This window comes from Anomalospiza imberbis, chromosome 3 (assembly GCF_031753505.1).
Source record: "Anomalospiza imberbis isolate Cuckoo-Finch-1a 21T00152 chromosome 3, ASM3175350v1, whole genome shotgun sequence".
NCBI lineage: Eukaryota > Metazoa > Chordata > Aves > Passeriformes > Viduidae > Anomalospiza > Anomalospiza imberbis.
Window position 1 is genome coordinate 11,891,935 of NC_089683.1, and position 14,893 is coordinate 11,906,827.

Here is a 14,893-nt window from a genome sequence, read left to right on the forward strand (position 1 = left end):
GCTTAAGTCTGGTCAAAACATTCACACTTGCAGCTGCTTTGCAAAATGACAGATATCCTCACAGCAGATAATCTCAGAGGTCAACTGAAGAGATATTTATATCTCACTAATGATGCAGAAGTATGCAACTATATTGCTCAGAAATCAGAAGTCATAAAGCAAGGGACAGTGTTTTTGAAGTTTCTTTCATAATACTCGTTCCTCAAAACCTCTGATGCCACCCTGATCATTAAGTTTACCATTTTTATCTTTTTAAAGTTCATTGCCATTTCGAGTATTGCTGAGTGAGAGCTTGCAGGAATGGATGCTTCATTACCTCAGCCCAATTGTGCTTTTGTGAATTTGCCTTCTAGTAAGTTAGTTTGAAGGCAGAGAATGATTTTGCCCTTTAGCAATACTTCTTAACAAATATAAGAAGCCTTGTTCAGAACAGCTTTAAACATTGGCTTAAACACAATTGGCTACACCATGCTAAGAGGTTGTATTATGGTATTATTGGGAGTCCCAGACTTCCTCTCAGCCAACTGGATCCCTCCTGGATGAACTCCCTCTGGCAAACACTGTGAGTGCTCTTAATCATGATGCTCCACTTAGCTGAACCTTTTTCAAGATCTGCTGCTAACTGTGCTTGTTTTTTACTATATAATGTTGAGGACATATGACAAATATAATTTTCCTAAGAAATTTCACAACAAGAATCATAATTGCTTTCCTTTTAGTTTTTCAGTACAGCAGATCAAGAGTTGCTATGAGGAACAAACATCATAGGAATTATATCTCTGGATATATCTCTGGTGTGAGGAGGAGAAAGGAAAGGATGTTACAGGAGCTGGAAAACAGGACTTACCCAGCACAGACATGATTGGAAATATTTCAGAATTTAGGCATAGCTATTTTGGAGCTGTTTGCATCCTGGTGTACAATTCCTTAAACTGTTTTGTTTTGTGTTTTTAACTTAATTCTGAAACATTATCTTTTGGGAACTGGGCATTGAGGAATTCAAATAATCATTATTTCCTAGGAGGGAATCAAAAGCAGTGGAAGAGCATTTCTTGCTAAATGGTGTTGCTCTCACCTAGGGTGGGAGCAGACCTTGAGTCACTGTTTTTTTCCTGTCAGACTCCCAGAGGCTTTTCTCTGCTCTGCCCACTTGTATCATGGAGACAACTGATGAGATGCCATCTAGGATTTTTCTCACAATCTCACAATTGGGTTAGACCAGGTCTAGCAATGGGACCTGTCAGATGGACCTACACTCATGTTCTTCACAGCATTTTAAGGAACAGCCTCATGTCATTGTGTTAAGTAATTATATTTATGGGAAATTATTGATGAATCAGTAGAATTAATGAAATTCAGAGAAGAGATTCAGATGGAGTTGAACTGAATGAGCTAGTTTAACCTGGAATTTAATTAGCTTGGCTTGGCTATTCTCTGAAAGAACAAGCAGTTCCTATTGAACCATTCAGGTCTCTTGGGCAAATATGTAATAAAGTGTTTGCTAATATAGTTCATTATTTAGCTGAGAAATCAGAATGAAGAAAACAAATTAGTAAAAAGTTACATCCTTTAAAAATTATTTTCTCTTTCATGACAGAAGAAAATCCTAATTAAAATTTATATTATCTACTAGAGCTCATAAAAGTACATAATTTAAATATGCTAATACTGGGCTGTTTTAAAATGACAATGTATTTAAGATTATATTATGGAATTAGTGTTTTTTAATATGCACTGTTTACCCCAAAGATTTAACCAACTTCAAAATATTTAAGGTAGTTTCAGTAAAACACAAATCTTCTCTGAGAAACTCTTGTGTGCCACCCCATTACCACCAGTAATGGCACCCTGTGGCTGGTGTAGAGTAAGCTGAGCTCCTCGGCCTTGAATGTGGAGAATGAAATTCACACCACTGCTGCTCCTGCTGAAAAGGTGTCTGTGCTTTGCTTAGTCTGTATGAGGTCTTTTATTGTCCTTCAGCCCTAGAGCAACCAGAGGCTTCCTACTAGTGTTTTAAAGGACTTGACCAACCCTTGCTATTCTTTCTTGCTCTCTCCTCCAGTCCCCACAGCCAATGGCAGCTGTTGAAAACAAAGATTTGAGATGTCAAACTTGATAAATTTGGTATAAGAAACTAAGGGCCAGGGCTGAGTACACATGGAAATAAATGGGCTCTGGGAGCTTGCAGCTTGTGGGCAGCAAGGCAGGGAAATGAAGATGCTGGAGGAAAGAGGAAGAGAGGAAAAGAGAAGGGCTAAGAGTAGACAGTCTGCTTAAATGGTTTTATATTTACAGGACAGTGAATGTTACCAGAGCTGTACAATACTGGGGAAAAAATAGTCTATAAAATTAACCACAGAATCTTCCAAAAGCTGTTAAAAAAGAGGTGGAAAAGATTTCTGTTCACTCTAAAGGGAAAATTAAACACATTTCTCTATGTGTAGGCTCTAACATAGTATTTCTCCTTTTTTTTTTTTTTTTTTTTTTTTTTTTTTTTTTTTTTTTTTCCTGTTTGCTACAAAACTGGTGCAATTAGCAGCAGTGGATGATACTGGGCACAAACCATACCTCCTAGTATGGAAAGAGACAGATCCATTGATACAAGCCCTCCAGCTTGAGGGTTCAATGCTGTGCAGTAGCCCTCTTTCTCAGCCACATGCCAGTGGTTCTGAACCATGGGATGTTTCTCGAGATGCCTGCTTTTCTGCAAGTTTTTGAGGATTTCACCTACAGCTGCAGATGGATCACACCCCCAGTATCCTCAGCACCCCCAGCACACCCATGGGGTGGCAGCAGGGGCCATAGTGCAGCTTCGGGGTGTGCAGAAATAGTCCCTGCATGAGCTGAATCTTCATTCTGCTGAGATGTCCTTAGAGCTGCTGGGAGCACAAGAGCAGAGGTTCCTGCATTTTCCCAGGGTCACAGTGAATACATATTTCTGACACTGTACGAGCAAGAAGCTTTTAGAAGAAGATGCAGATTAGAGCAGGTGTTTTTACCTGCTTCTGATTATTTTTCCTTTTATAGACCTGCTGTGAATTAGTGGCACTTCTATTGCTGTTAATTACCTTTTCTTATACTTATTCACGTTAGACATCATCCTTTGTCTTTGAAGAAAAGATACATATTTGTATGGATGACTAATTTACTGATACTGGGATCTGTGATCTGAACCAGAATATTCAAGACAGGATAAAAATATCTGAAATAGCCCCTGAAGATAATTTTTATGGGGAATTTGTAAAAAATTAAAATCTCTAAAAGACCAATGTTCTCCAATACTGAATTTTACATTCAAAGCTAGTATCCAGAGATTCAATTAATATGATGTTTGTTCCTCATAGCAACTCTTGATCTGCTGTACTGAAAAGCAAAAAGGAAAGCAATTATTCTTGTTGTGAAATTTCATAGGAAAATTTTATTTGTCATATGCCCTCAACATTATTTAGTACAAAACATAGCCACAGTTAGCAGCAGCTCTTGGAAAAGGTTCAGCTAAGTGGAGCATCATGATTAAAGAAACGTTATAGAAAGAAAACAGGAAATTCAAACATTCACTTTAAATGCCTGAAATCCATGTGCAGGAACTAGATTTATTTGGCTTCCCTGGGTGAGGAACTGCAGTGAGAGGATATTTAAGCCTACAAACTGTAAATAAAAAAAAGGGAGAAGTGTTTCTGAAAGCCCTTCTCTCCTGCAGTTCATAGGGGCTAAAGCAGTAGCCAAAAAAGTACAGCAACTGAGTTTTAGGTCTTTGATTCAAAGGACTCAAACTCATGTATTTTTATTCAGGAAAACAAAACCAGTGTCATAAATGGTCCAAGCTGCAGGGATCTAAGCTAAGATGAAATATGAATGTTCACTATCTGTCCTGTTGAATCTGAGCCTTTAGACTGAAGGGCTGGGAGGATGCAAAGAGAGCATAGTGGGAAGTTAATCTGAGTTCACAGCCATTTGGAAGAAAGAGCAGAGAGTTTTAGCTATGGGAGTATAGTGGGATCTGCTAATGTGATCTAGATGGAAGATGAAGTGCTTGGGGACAATGGATCAAAGAGAACTAAGACTGTGTGTACTTAAAACTCAGTAGAAATCAAGGATGATTTAATCAGCTAATTCAGAAAGGAGATCAATTGTACCAAGATACTGGAAAAAAAATTCCTGACTATAAAAGCATACTCATTGAATATGGGCAAAAATTTTAGTAGAATGGCAAATCTTGTCTTCTGAACAGGTCTACTTGAAGTATGAGATATTAATTACAAAGGCAATATGTGAAGTTTGCAAAATAATTCCATGGTTTTTGCAGAGCTTTGAATGGGGGATTTTAAGTAGAGAAAAATGGGTGGAATTTACATGGCAAGAAACTTTTCCACAGACATTATTTAACCATAGGCAGCCCAGCAACTGCCTTAATTCTTCCCTTTTCATTTCACATACTCATTTGGGGATCTTAGATACCTCTTATGTTTAAGCCAAGAGAAACTAGGCAAGAACTTGTAAAATTATGAAAAAGAAAGTCACTTCAGTATTTAATTAAACTCAAACTTCTATAAACAATAATAAGATTTTTCAGAAGAATTGTAATACATTGTACTGCTGCCTTCCCCCTTTTCAGTTCCTAGGTATGGTTTGTAGTGTCTTTCAGTAGTTAAAGAGCCATAAATACACATTTGTAATTTTTCCTTATTGCAGGCTCTGTGATGTTTCCCACTCCCTGCACTACCAAAGCAACAGGAAAGAATTCCAACTGTTTCATGGTCATAACCAAATCCCTTCTACATGTTACCCACAATAAGTGTAAACGAACAACCATTTGGGGTTGAGCTGGACAAATGCTTCTGTGGTGGATGTTATCACTTGCAATAAAATCATATAATGTCTTGGGCTGGAAGGGATTTTAAAGATCATCCTGTTCCAGCCCCCTGCCATGGAGAGGGACACCTTTCACTAGACCTGCTTGCTCAAGACCTTATCCAACCTGGTCTTGAACACTTGCAGGGATGAAGCATCCACAACTTCTCTGAGTAAATTGTCTTACCACCTCCAGAGGAAAAAATTTCTTCCTAATATCTAATCTAAACTTGCCTTATTTCAGTTTAAAGCCATTTCTTCTTATCCCGTCACTACATGTTCTTGTATTAAGCCCCTCTTCATGTTCTTTGTAGGCATCCTTCAGGTGCTGGAGGGCCACATTTAGGCCACCCGTAAGCCTTCTCCCTTCCAGGCAGAGCAATTCTCCCATCTTTTCCTCACAGAAGAGGTGCTCCATCCCTCTGATCATCTTGGTGACTTCCTCTGGCCTCGCTCCAATGGGTCCCTGTCCTTCCTGTTCTGGGAACCCCAGGGCTGGATGGAGCACTGCAGGTGGGGTCTCACCAGAGCAGAGCAGAGGAGCAGAATCCCTTCCCTCAGTGTTCTGGATGCAGTCCAGGACACATTTAGCTTTCTGGGCTGCAAGGGCACATGAATGGGCCATGTCCAGCCTCTCACCCACCAGAACCCCTTTAGTCCTTCTCAGAAGAACTGCTGTGGATCTGTTTGTTCCCCAGTCGGTGTTGGTACTGAAGGCTGCTCCACACTAGGTTCAGCACCTTGTACTTGGCCTTGTTAAGCCTCATGAGACCCCCGTGGGACCAATTCTTGAGCTTTTCAGGTCCTCCTGGATAGCACCCTGTCCTTCAGGTGTGTCAATTCCACCCCTCAGTTTGGTGTCATCAGAAGGTGCGGGCCACCCCAGGCAGATCCTGCAGGGGTGCCTGCTGAACTGTAGCAGTCAGAGGCCCTGCAAGGCCTCCCTGGCAGTTACCCGCCTAAGACAAGAAATGCAGAGTCATGAGTGGACCAAAGTAGCCCCTCTTCCATCTTCGGACCCTCGTTATCTCTCTGTAAGGCTATAGGTCGTATTATCCTCAGCCCTGGCCATTGGACAATTTCCAACACCCCCGTAGCCTACTTAAACCCCCACCTCTGCCCAGTTCAGTGGAAGAGCTGTCACTGGAACCCTTTGCAGGACCCTGATAATAAAGACACCGCTGTGGAACTCTACACAGGCTTCTCCTCCCTCAATCCCTGCGTCTGCCGAGGCACCTTTGCGAGCACAGAGCTGAAATCACTAAGAGCTGAACTCACAGAGCTGGAATCACTGAAGAGTGCTCGCTTAGGTTGCTTGCGGCTGGGAGCTAGCCCGAGGGACCCAGAGAGGTTGTGCCTCATCAACACAGCGCTGTCCGAGACACCTACAGCGGCAGCTGCCCGGGGGGCCAGATGGACCCCCGGGGCCCCAGGCCGTGATACTGAACTGGCGACGTCTCCATCCCAGACCCAACGAACTGCTCCCCCAGCCGACCAGACGCCTGTGCCTGGATGTCGTAATTCTTCTTCACCAATAATAGATGGAAAACCACTCTGTATGGTGATCCAACTGGGCTTATTGCAGGGTAAGGTCCAGAAGGGTATAGGGAAGGTAGGTAGGCTGGGAGGATGGCAGGTGAAGCAGGTGAGGAAAACAACCACAGCTGAAGGGAACCAGGGATGGAGACCAGGTGGCACAATGGCAGCAACCACTCCAACCACCGGCAAAAAGCCCTGACAGGGCGTGGGTCCAGAGTATATAAACTGGGGGAAGATAGGAGGGGACAGGGTACAATGAACCAATGGGGATTAGGGTAGAGGGAGGAGCTGAGGTGGGATGACATACATCCAACCAATAACAGAACAGGAGGGGAGTGACTGTAAGGTGTGAGCCAATGGGAGAACTGGGGACACAGAACTTTCTGGAGTGTGGGAGTGAGACATGGGTGGCAGGCAGGCAACCATTTACATGTGGGAGCAAGGGACCTTGGGAAATTATCACACTTACTCTCCCTGAGTTAAACATAAGAATCCTCCCAAGACATCCCTGCCTTATTGCTCTCAAACCTGACTCCCACAAGAAGTTTCTAGGTTTCTAGAAGTTTCTAGTTGCTGTGGCTAGTGCGTTGCCATGAAGCTGTGCTAGACCTTGTTTCAGCCCAGCTCACTCAGATACCATCCAGTGAGCCAGGTAAGTGCTGAGCTACACTACTGCCTGTACCTGAGCCATCACCAGCACTGTGAAAATGTTCTGCAGTCCCAAAAGCAAGTGGGGTTGTTGCTGTGTTCCCATCCTTGGCAGATGGCACTGAAATCCTCAAGAGAGATTCTCTTAAAATACCAGTATCGATTTTAACTCCACTTGATGCTCTCCTGAGGCCAGTCTGTGGCTTAATGCCACCCACAGCAAGACTGTTCCCATGAGCAATAACTCAATTGTATTTCCCACTGGGTGCTAGCCAGTAACAGCTCTAAGGTAGGAGTCATTATTTGTCAAGCATTCAAAGTATATGGTCTTCACAGATAAGAGCAGGAGAAAGAGTAAGATCTCCCAAACAAGTTGATTCTGGAGGGATTCAAGCCTCTTGTAGTCAACAGCTTCTAAAATTGGGATATATGCTAGGAGTCTGCTAAACCCATGGGATATGGGTAAAGTAAACCCCCTCCATGGTAGCTTCTCCTTGATTTCTAAATAAAGATTATTTCTCACGTGGTTTCTGTTGGGTGTTTTATTAGTCCCAGTTGCAATGGGGAAATAAAACATTGTTTCACTGTGAAAGGGAGAGGATTATCTGCCAAACTTGACAGTAAAAGTATACCTGTTTATTTCTCAGTTCTAAAACTTACTATTTTTTTTCTGAACAGAGAGGAAATCTTTCATAGTTTTATGCAGTCTGTGAGTATCATTAAAGCTGCATTCTATACTTAGTGAAATAGGCCAAACAAGGTCTTTTCATATATCTTAAGCTGTTACCTTTTTGCTAGAATGATAATCACAGGTGTCTTTTTTTCCCTACCTTTTTTCCAAATCTGTTGTTCACACATTTCTGTTGTACTTCACACTGGCGTATGGCTTGGCAGCCACTCAGCTGTTGCTGGAGTTGTTCTTGTGCAGTTTTGGCTACCATACTCTACCTCCCAAGATGCCTTTTAAATTGATTTCATTCTATTATTGAAAATTAATTTGAACATTATAAGCACAGCCTTTAGAACCATTTGCTCATATTTGCCAAAATATTTTCATGGGCTGAACTAAGGCATCATAATTACATATACTTGGCATAGATCCATTTTTTGTTTTTACAATTTACCTTTTTTGTCTGATTCCTTATGTTAATAATAAAAAAGGATGCTAGCATGCACAAATAAACTGTTGTTTGTATTTGTATATATTTATATATGTGTATAATTTATAAAAACTTCAATTTTAAAGAAAATACTGTGTATGCTTGCCCCCATTTGCACAGAAAGTTGTCACTTTTGGATGATTATATATGGTGTTGTAGGATTCAAGAAACATGCATTCACTTTCTAGTTCTGTCATCATGTTTCTGCACAATCTTTTAATTTTGCTCCCTGATTCAGTTTTCCAGCTGTAGGGGGAAGCTCACATTATCCACTCTTCTTGCGTAGCTTGTTCATTTTCTTGGCCTTTGGGAGGAACACTCAGCTGATGTACAATGAAGTGTATGTCACAGTGGGTTATGCCTTTGTCTCAATCCAACCAGTCTCTGTACTGTCACTGAGCTGAGGAGCAAAGGAGCAGAACAGAGTTTACAGGCATGTCCACTGGAAGCACATGTATCATATTTGGCTTTTTGAAATCAGAAAATGCTGTTGCTTTGCCTTCTGACTTTTCTTGCTGGAAGCTTTCCAAAAAAAGTGTGTGATTTACATAAGTATTGAATTATTTATAATTAAATTGAAACATTAGCTTGAGACTGATGAAACATAACATTTCTTTATTTTGAATGGAAATTAGTCATTAATTGACAGATAAGTATAATACATTATTTATCCCCAATTTTCAGTGATGCAGCCTGGCTAAATTATATGAGTACATAGAGATGAATAAGCAAACTTTTTCAAAGGGAAATGGGAAACCCATGGTCTTTAAACTTTAATATCTGCAGCTTTTGGAGTCTTTGCTGTAAACAAGGAATAAGGGCTCAAAGGAACAAAAGTTCTTTTGCTTATTTAGCCCAAATGTCTGCTTTAAACACCTGTGCAGAATTTTTAAAATTTACTGTAGTTTTTAAAACACATTTACCGTGTGATTCCTAGTCTTCCTATTCTCGTCAGTGTCAAAAAACTGCCTGGAACTTGACCTAAAACCTCAGCAGTTTCTCAGACCAGACCACTTGCTCTCAGTCCCTGAGATCAGCTCAGCTGTCAGAGCAGGGTGCTAATAATGTCAAGGCTGTGGGCTCAATCCCTGTGGGTTCAATCACAAAGTACTGGACTTTGTGATCCCTGTGGGTCCCTTCTAACTCAGAGTATTTTGTGATTCCACTTGTAGGGCTCTGTGTAATAGGGATCTTCAGCCCCTAGCTGGCAAATCAGCCAGCTAAACAGGTTGACATAAGACTGGAGATTTTTTGGGTGTGTGTTTACTGGAAGTAGAAGGGTTAAGGGATGAGGCTTTGGGTTTGGGAAGATGGTTTTTATATCTCTGTGCTTGGACATGAATTTTATTTTATAAGCTCCTGCTGCTGCCCAGGCTTTACAGTGCCTGTCTTCCTACTTTCATAAGAAGGATCTGGTTTAACTCAGGTGCCTAACTCCAGGAGAAGATCAGTGGTTAAAGTACTCCACCTCAGCCCACCATTCCTGCCTGACAGAAATTAAAGCCTAGAAAATACACTGAAAGACCAGACCAGTTCTCTTTGGCAAAAAATCTTCAGGAGAGCTTTAAAAGTGCATTCATTTTGTATTTCTCACACTGTGCAAGAGAGACTATAAATGAAACCTGCTGGGCTACCCTTCTCTGCTGAGCATCTAATGAAGTCCTTCAACATTAATGATAATACAGATGACTCCAGAGGTAACCTCCAAAGATAGATTTCAAGTGGTTCACCTTCCTGACTTTCACATAAGCAGGGAGTCTGATCCCCATCCATGCCTGGCTTGAAAGCCCAAGGCTTTAAAGCTGTCCCTTGCTCTAAGCTGTACTTGCTGTTCTATCAACAGCAGAGAGAAACATCAAACCCTTGCCCTTGGGTTTTCTTCATCTCCTGACCTCTGAGGTTTCTACTGCTGTCTAAAAATATTTCCAAAGCTGGCACATTGAACTCCCTTCTCGATTCATACTCTGGGACAAAGTTTTTTTGAAGAGCTTGCATCTGAGAATGCATCTGTGAGCATCTCAGTGACGTCTGGCTGTGTGACCTGAACCCTGGCTTCACAGCATCATCAGGGTCACAGCTGTGTCACAGGTAGGGCTGGGATTAGAGTAAAGCCCCAGTAAAGCACATCCACACTTTACCTGCTGTGTCCACAAAGCTCTGCCAGGCAGCTGTTCCTCATGATACAGTGGAATTGCAAACTTGCTACTTTCTTTTATTTTCTCTTCCCATAATAGTGAGGCAGAATCACTACTTCTGGGATATCTATTCAGCATTAGGCACAGATAATTTTTCCGAATATACATCTTAAAAAGTAGCTTTAAGGACACATGTCTGTATATACAAGGCATTGGTAAGCACTTCATCATACCTTTGTAATATGTTGTTTTGAATCTTTATTATCATCTAGGATGTATTTTATTTATACCTATAAATCTGTGCCAAGGCCATGGGTTTGAAACCACCTGCTTTTTGGAAGGAGTCTGGTCCCTGGCCATCTGGACAACTTGCCACATAGCAAGATTAAAGGCATCTGGGAATGGAACAGAAATGAGGAGTGATTCCTCACGACTGATTCCCTTTGGTGGCACAACAGGCATCAATGCAGTGACTATCAAGTGCTAAAATAAAGAAGCAAGTGTGGGGCACACTTGAGCCAGGCATATGATGAGTGATGGGGGATAGTGAGTCCTGATTTATTCACTAATAACATTTAGATAATATACTGGACCTTCTCTCACTTGCAGTATTTGTTGAAAAGTGGTTTATCAGCTGGCAATTCATTTAAGGATGAAGACAAGCTCATGAGAAGGTAATGATATTGACATTTTTTTTACATCAATTCAATGTGTTGCACAAAACCACCAAACCCATGGATACTAAAAATACATGCAGTGGTAGGACTGCAGCTCTTCTGCACCTCGATCCCACAGGGCATTGCTGAAGATTGTTCCTCACAAAGGTAACAAAATGGGAGTGTTATTGAAAGCACCAAAGCTCACAAGTGGCCGTGGCCAATTGGAGTGTTTAACACCTGCAGCATGGCACCCCAAGCAGACCTGCTGCTACTCAACTTTCAGTTTGGAGTGAGGAAAGCTGATTTTCTGAGTCAGGAGTCTGAAAACATGAGGTTAGAGTAGAGGAAAGTCTGGAAAGGCGAGCAAGAACCTATGAAAATTGAAAGTATTTTTCAGGATTAAATAAAAGAGAAACATCATAAAGGAAAATTCATTTAATATCCAGAAAATTTAAAAAAGAAAAGTGATTTTTCTGTAATAGTATGTCTAGAGATTTTGTCTGTGAGATACAACTAGGAGCTAATATTATGCTGAACATGTGCAAATATCTGCATTAGCTTAATTCCAGTATTAGATCTCCTAATGACTCAAGAAGAAAAAGGAATACTTTCAGCTTTTAGATGGTTGAGTATTTTGGTATTTAGGAAATAAATTGCAGTCTGCTTTTTAGCTTTGCCTGCCAAATGGTCATAAAAACTTCACATTTTAAGCTATACAACATATCCACTTCTTCTATCACGTTCATGATATGACTTATATTATTCTCTTATATTTAAAAATATTTTTATTGTATTATTCTTTTTTTCTTTCTACATTTAGGATAAAAACTCTTTCCGCAACTTCCCAGATTGTAACTTACTTTTTACATTGGTGCATATGCTATATTTCATATAAAACCAAGAGTATGGCTCTGTTCTCTCAGTGAAAGCTGAATTCTCTCTGAATTCTCTCTGTGTACTGAGCATGAGATTGAGGAAGGTAATGCTGAAAAATATAAGAAGAATATGTAAGCATGATAAAACATGTGAAGCACTTGGTAGACTGTGCCAGAGCTAGTTTTAAAGGTTGTATTCCTATCCCCCAGGTAAAACTGGTATTTAAAATAGCCAGAAACACAACACTTTTTGACTTTGAACAAGTGCCTTATTTTCAGGAATTTTTAACACATAATGGAATTCTAGAAAGTTCTGATTTTGAAAATAATCCGTTTCATTACTGAATGGAGATGATCGTATTGAGGAATTATTTGTTTTCAGATAGGAAATTATCATTAACCTTGGGTTATCTCTTCAGATGTACAAACCCACACTCTAAGTCCACTTCAACCCCACATTATCTGCAAGTGGGACTGACAAATATCAGCCCAAGATAATTAATTAGAAAATTTTGCCTTTCATTTTGAAACATTATAGTAGTTAAATTCAAAGTTAAGTCAACAGTGACTTTAAGAATTTGCCAACAGTGAAACCAAGTAAGCACAATTCGAGTCCTGTAAATAACTTACAGGTTTTTTTTTTTTTACAGTTTAAAATTAATTTCTTATTTTAAAAGTATCCCTCTCTATTTTTCCCTTTTTCTTGGTTAAAAGACTTCACACATCAAGAGAAGTTTTTCAGTGTTATAAATGACCTTGAGAATATAGGAAGTTCTAAGAATGGAGTATTAGAAAATATGAAAACAGAGAATAATTATTGTGAGGGTTTTTTTTTGTTTTTGTTGTTTTGGTTTTTTTTAAGTAAGAGCTTACAGCTAAGGGTGCTCCACCCTTTAGGGCCTATAATGATCCTCAAGAGATTTTCCAGTCCAGCCTCCATGGTGGAGGAATACTGAGGATATTTTCACTGAATATTTATCAAAACTCCACTTAAAAGTCACTCATGATAATATTCTAGAACTTGCCTCGATAATTTGTTCCACATCTTAATTATTATTATCAATATAGTAAATAAAAGAGTGGAATTCAGACTTTCCTGTGAATAAAGGGAAAGAACATTTGTTCATGGTAACAATCTACTTGTATTTGAGGACTGAGGTCCTATTGGATATGATGGGTATTGGATAGGAAAAAATCTTTTATTCCATTCAGATTAATGAGCTGCCTGAGTCTATAACAAAATACAGTGCAGACCTATTTATATCATAAAATACAGTGCAGCTCCATTAACCTGAAATTTGTTTAGGAAGCTGAAAAGTGAAAGACACTGCTGAAAAACATCCTAAAGGTAAAAAGTATGATGTTTTATACAATTTTTTCAGCAGCAAATTACTGTGAGCTCAATTTTACAGGTCTATTAGAACTGAGATGAAATTAAAATAAACAAAAAACCTTGCCTGCATTGGAAATCTCTTTTGTACAACTTCATCTGCATTAAAATGTCCAGGAAAATTTTATTAAAACCAATTTTTGAAAAAATTCAATCATCTCTAACCATCTGTTGTCTTACTGGAAATTCTGTGTGCAACTTGCAGTTACCAGTATTTAAATATGATGATTCAAATCACTTAACTCTTCAAACTATCAGCAATTCTGTATAATTTTTTACTTCTACAAAAATGAATAAAGCTGTAGGCTGACTATTCTGCATCATCTCCTTCACTTGGTTTTCTCTGTCCAGGGAGGCAAAGTGACACGAGCAGTCTGCCCTTGTGACAAAGGGGATGGATTTTTCCAGCTTATTAGAGGCTGTCCTCACAGCAGGATTGCTCACGCTGCACTGCTGACACCACATTCTCAGCACTCACAACTATTATAAATGGTGTTAAAAAAATCATATATTTAAAAGTATTATCTGTGTTTTCTTGGTTTTGAGTTGAGATCTTTCATTTGCTCTGCATGTCCAAGACTTTTTGATGAACACCCAGTGCACTGCTACCTAAAGCCAGTTTTGGAAATGAACACTCAGATGTTGCCTGAGGTCTCCTGACAGGGATCCAGGAACTGGTGCTGAGAGAAACCCAGCACACACAGGGACAGGAGTGCACATGCACAGGAGTCTTGGGAATGGTAACACTATGTGCAGTGTGTTTTCCAGGGTTTTCACCTGGTTTGTGGGTAGAATATTCTGGTCTAACACTTCTCAGCTTGTTTCCTGATAGATAGCCTACTATTTCCTTCCATCCTAATTTACAGCCTCACACATCACTCCCTAGTTAGCAACAACTTACGTTTTACTTCTCTCCCTTTTAACTTCAGAGTCCATTTTGCTCTGTGCCTAGAGTGACTAAGATATCTGTCTTACAGCTTCCACATTTTGAATGGAAAATAAATTATCAATATCAAACCTCAAGGCAACCTTGAATATCTTCTCTATCACTGGTGCATTTTTTGCTTTACCACTCTGCTCACCCCCACTGAACAGCCACCCTCTATTCCCAGGGTATCTTAGAGAAAAGTGGTTATAGCATCCACACCTATTAAAGAACGACAAAGGTGCAGTATGAATAATTTGTGTGAATGCATGACACAGCCTTTCCAGAGGAAAGCTTTTCCCTGTCCTCCTAAGTGATGGAGCTCTGTTGTGTTGGTCAGAAATGAGAACACGATAGAGACAAGAGGAAACTGTTCATTATGATTCTTCTTTGAGAATTTTTAACACTGTCCATTTAAGCATCTTGATTTTTTTTTTAATCTGGCATTTGCAGTTTTTAGACAGCATCTGGCAATCCTTTATGTCTCTTGAGAGGAAAATTCTTGCTTGAGGCTTGAGATTTTTTGCTTGAGATTTTAAAAAAAATCTCATCTATTCATTAGAGATGAAATGCAATTTTGAAGAGAAAGGTTATGTAGATTATCCTATGGCTATAAAACTGAGAGTTTTGCTGAATTTCCTGAAATAAGGAGTTTGGCCAGAGGGGAATTTATGTGTATCCATCTGTATGGAAATTATGCAAACCTCACAG

At 39.9% G+C, this 14,893-nt stretch overlaps 1 protein-coding gene and 1 long non-coding RNA gene across 2 annotated transcripts in view; one reads left to right on the forward strand and one right to left on the reverse strand.

Annotated features, from left to right (window-relative positions):
- The window catches only part of SMC6 (structural maintenance of chromosomes 6), a 283,990-nt gene that overhangs the window by 213,022 nt on the left and 56,075 nt on the right, over nucleotides 1-14,893 (forward strand). The window lies entirely within an intron of this gene.
- Nucleotides 8,399-10,352, reverse strand: LOC137472000 (uncharacterized). The gene is made up of 2 exons (XR_010997956.1): nucleotides 9,929-10,352; nucleotides 8,399-8,598 (listed from the first exon to the last, which is right to left on the reverse strand). It is a non-coding gene; the product is annotated as an uncharacterized lncRNA (long non-coding RNA).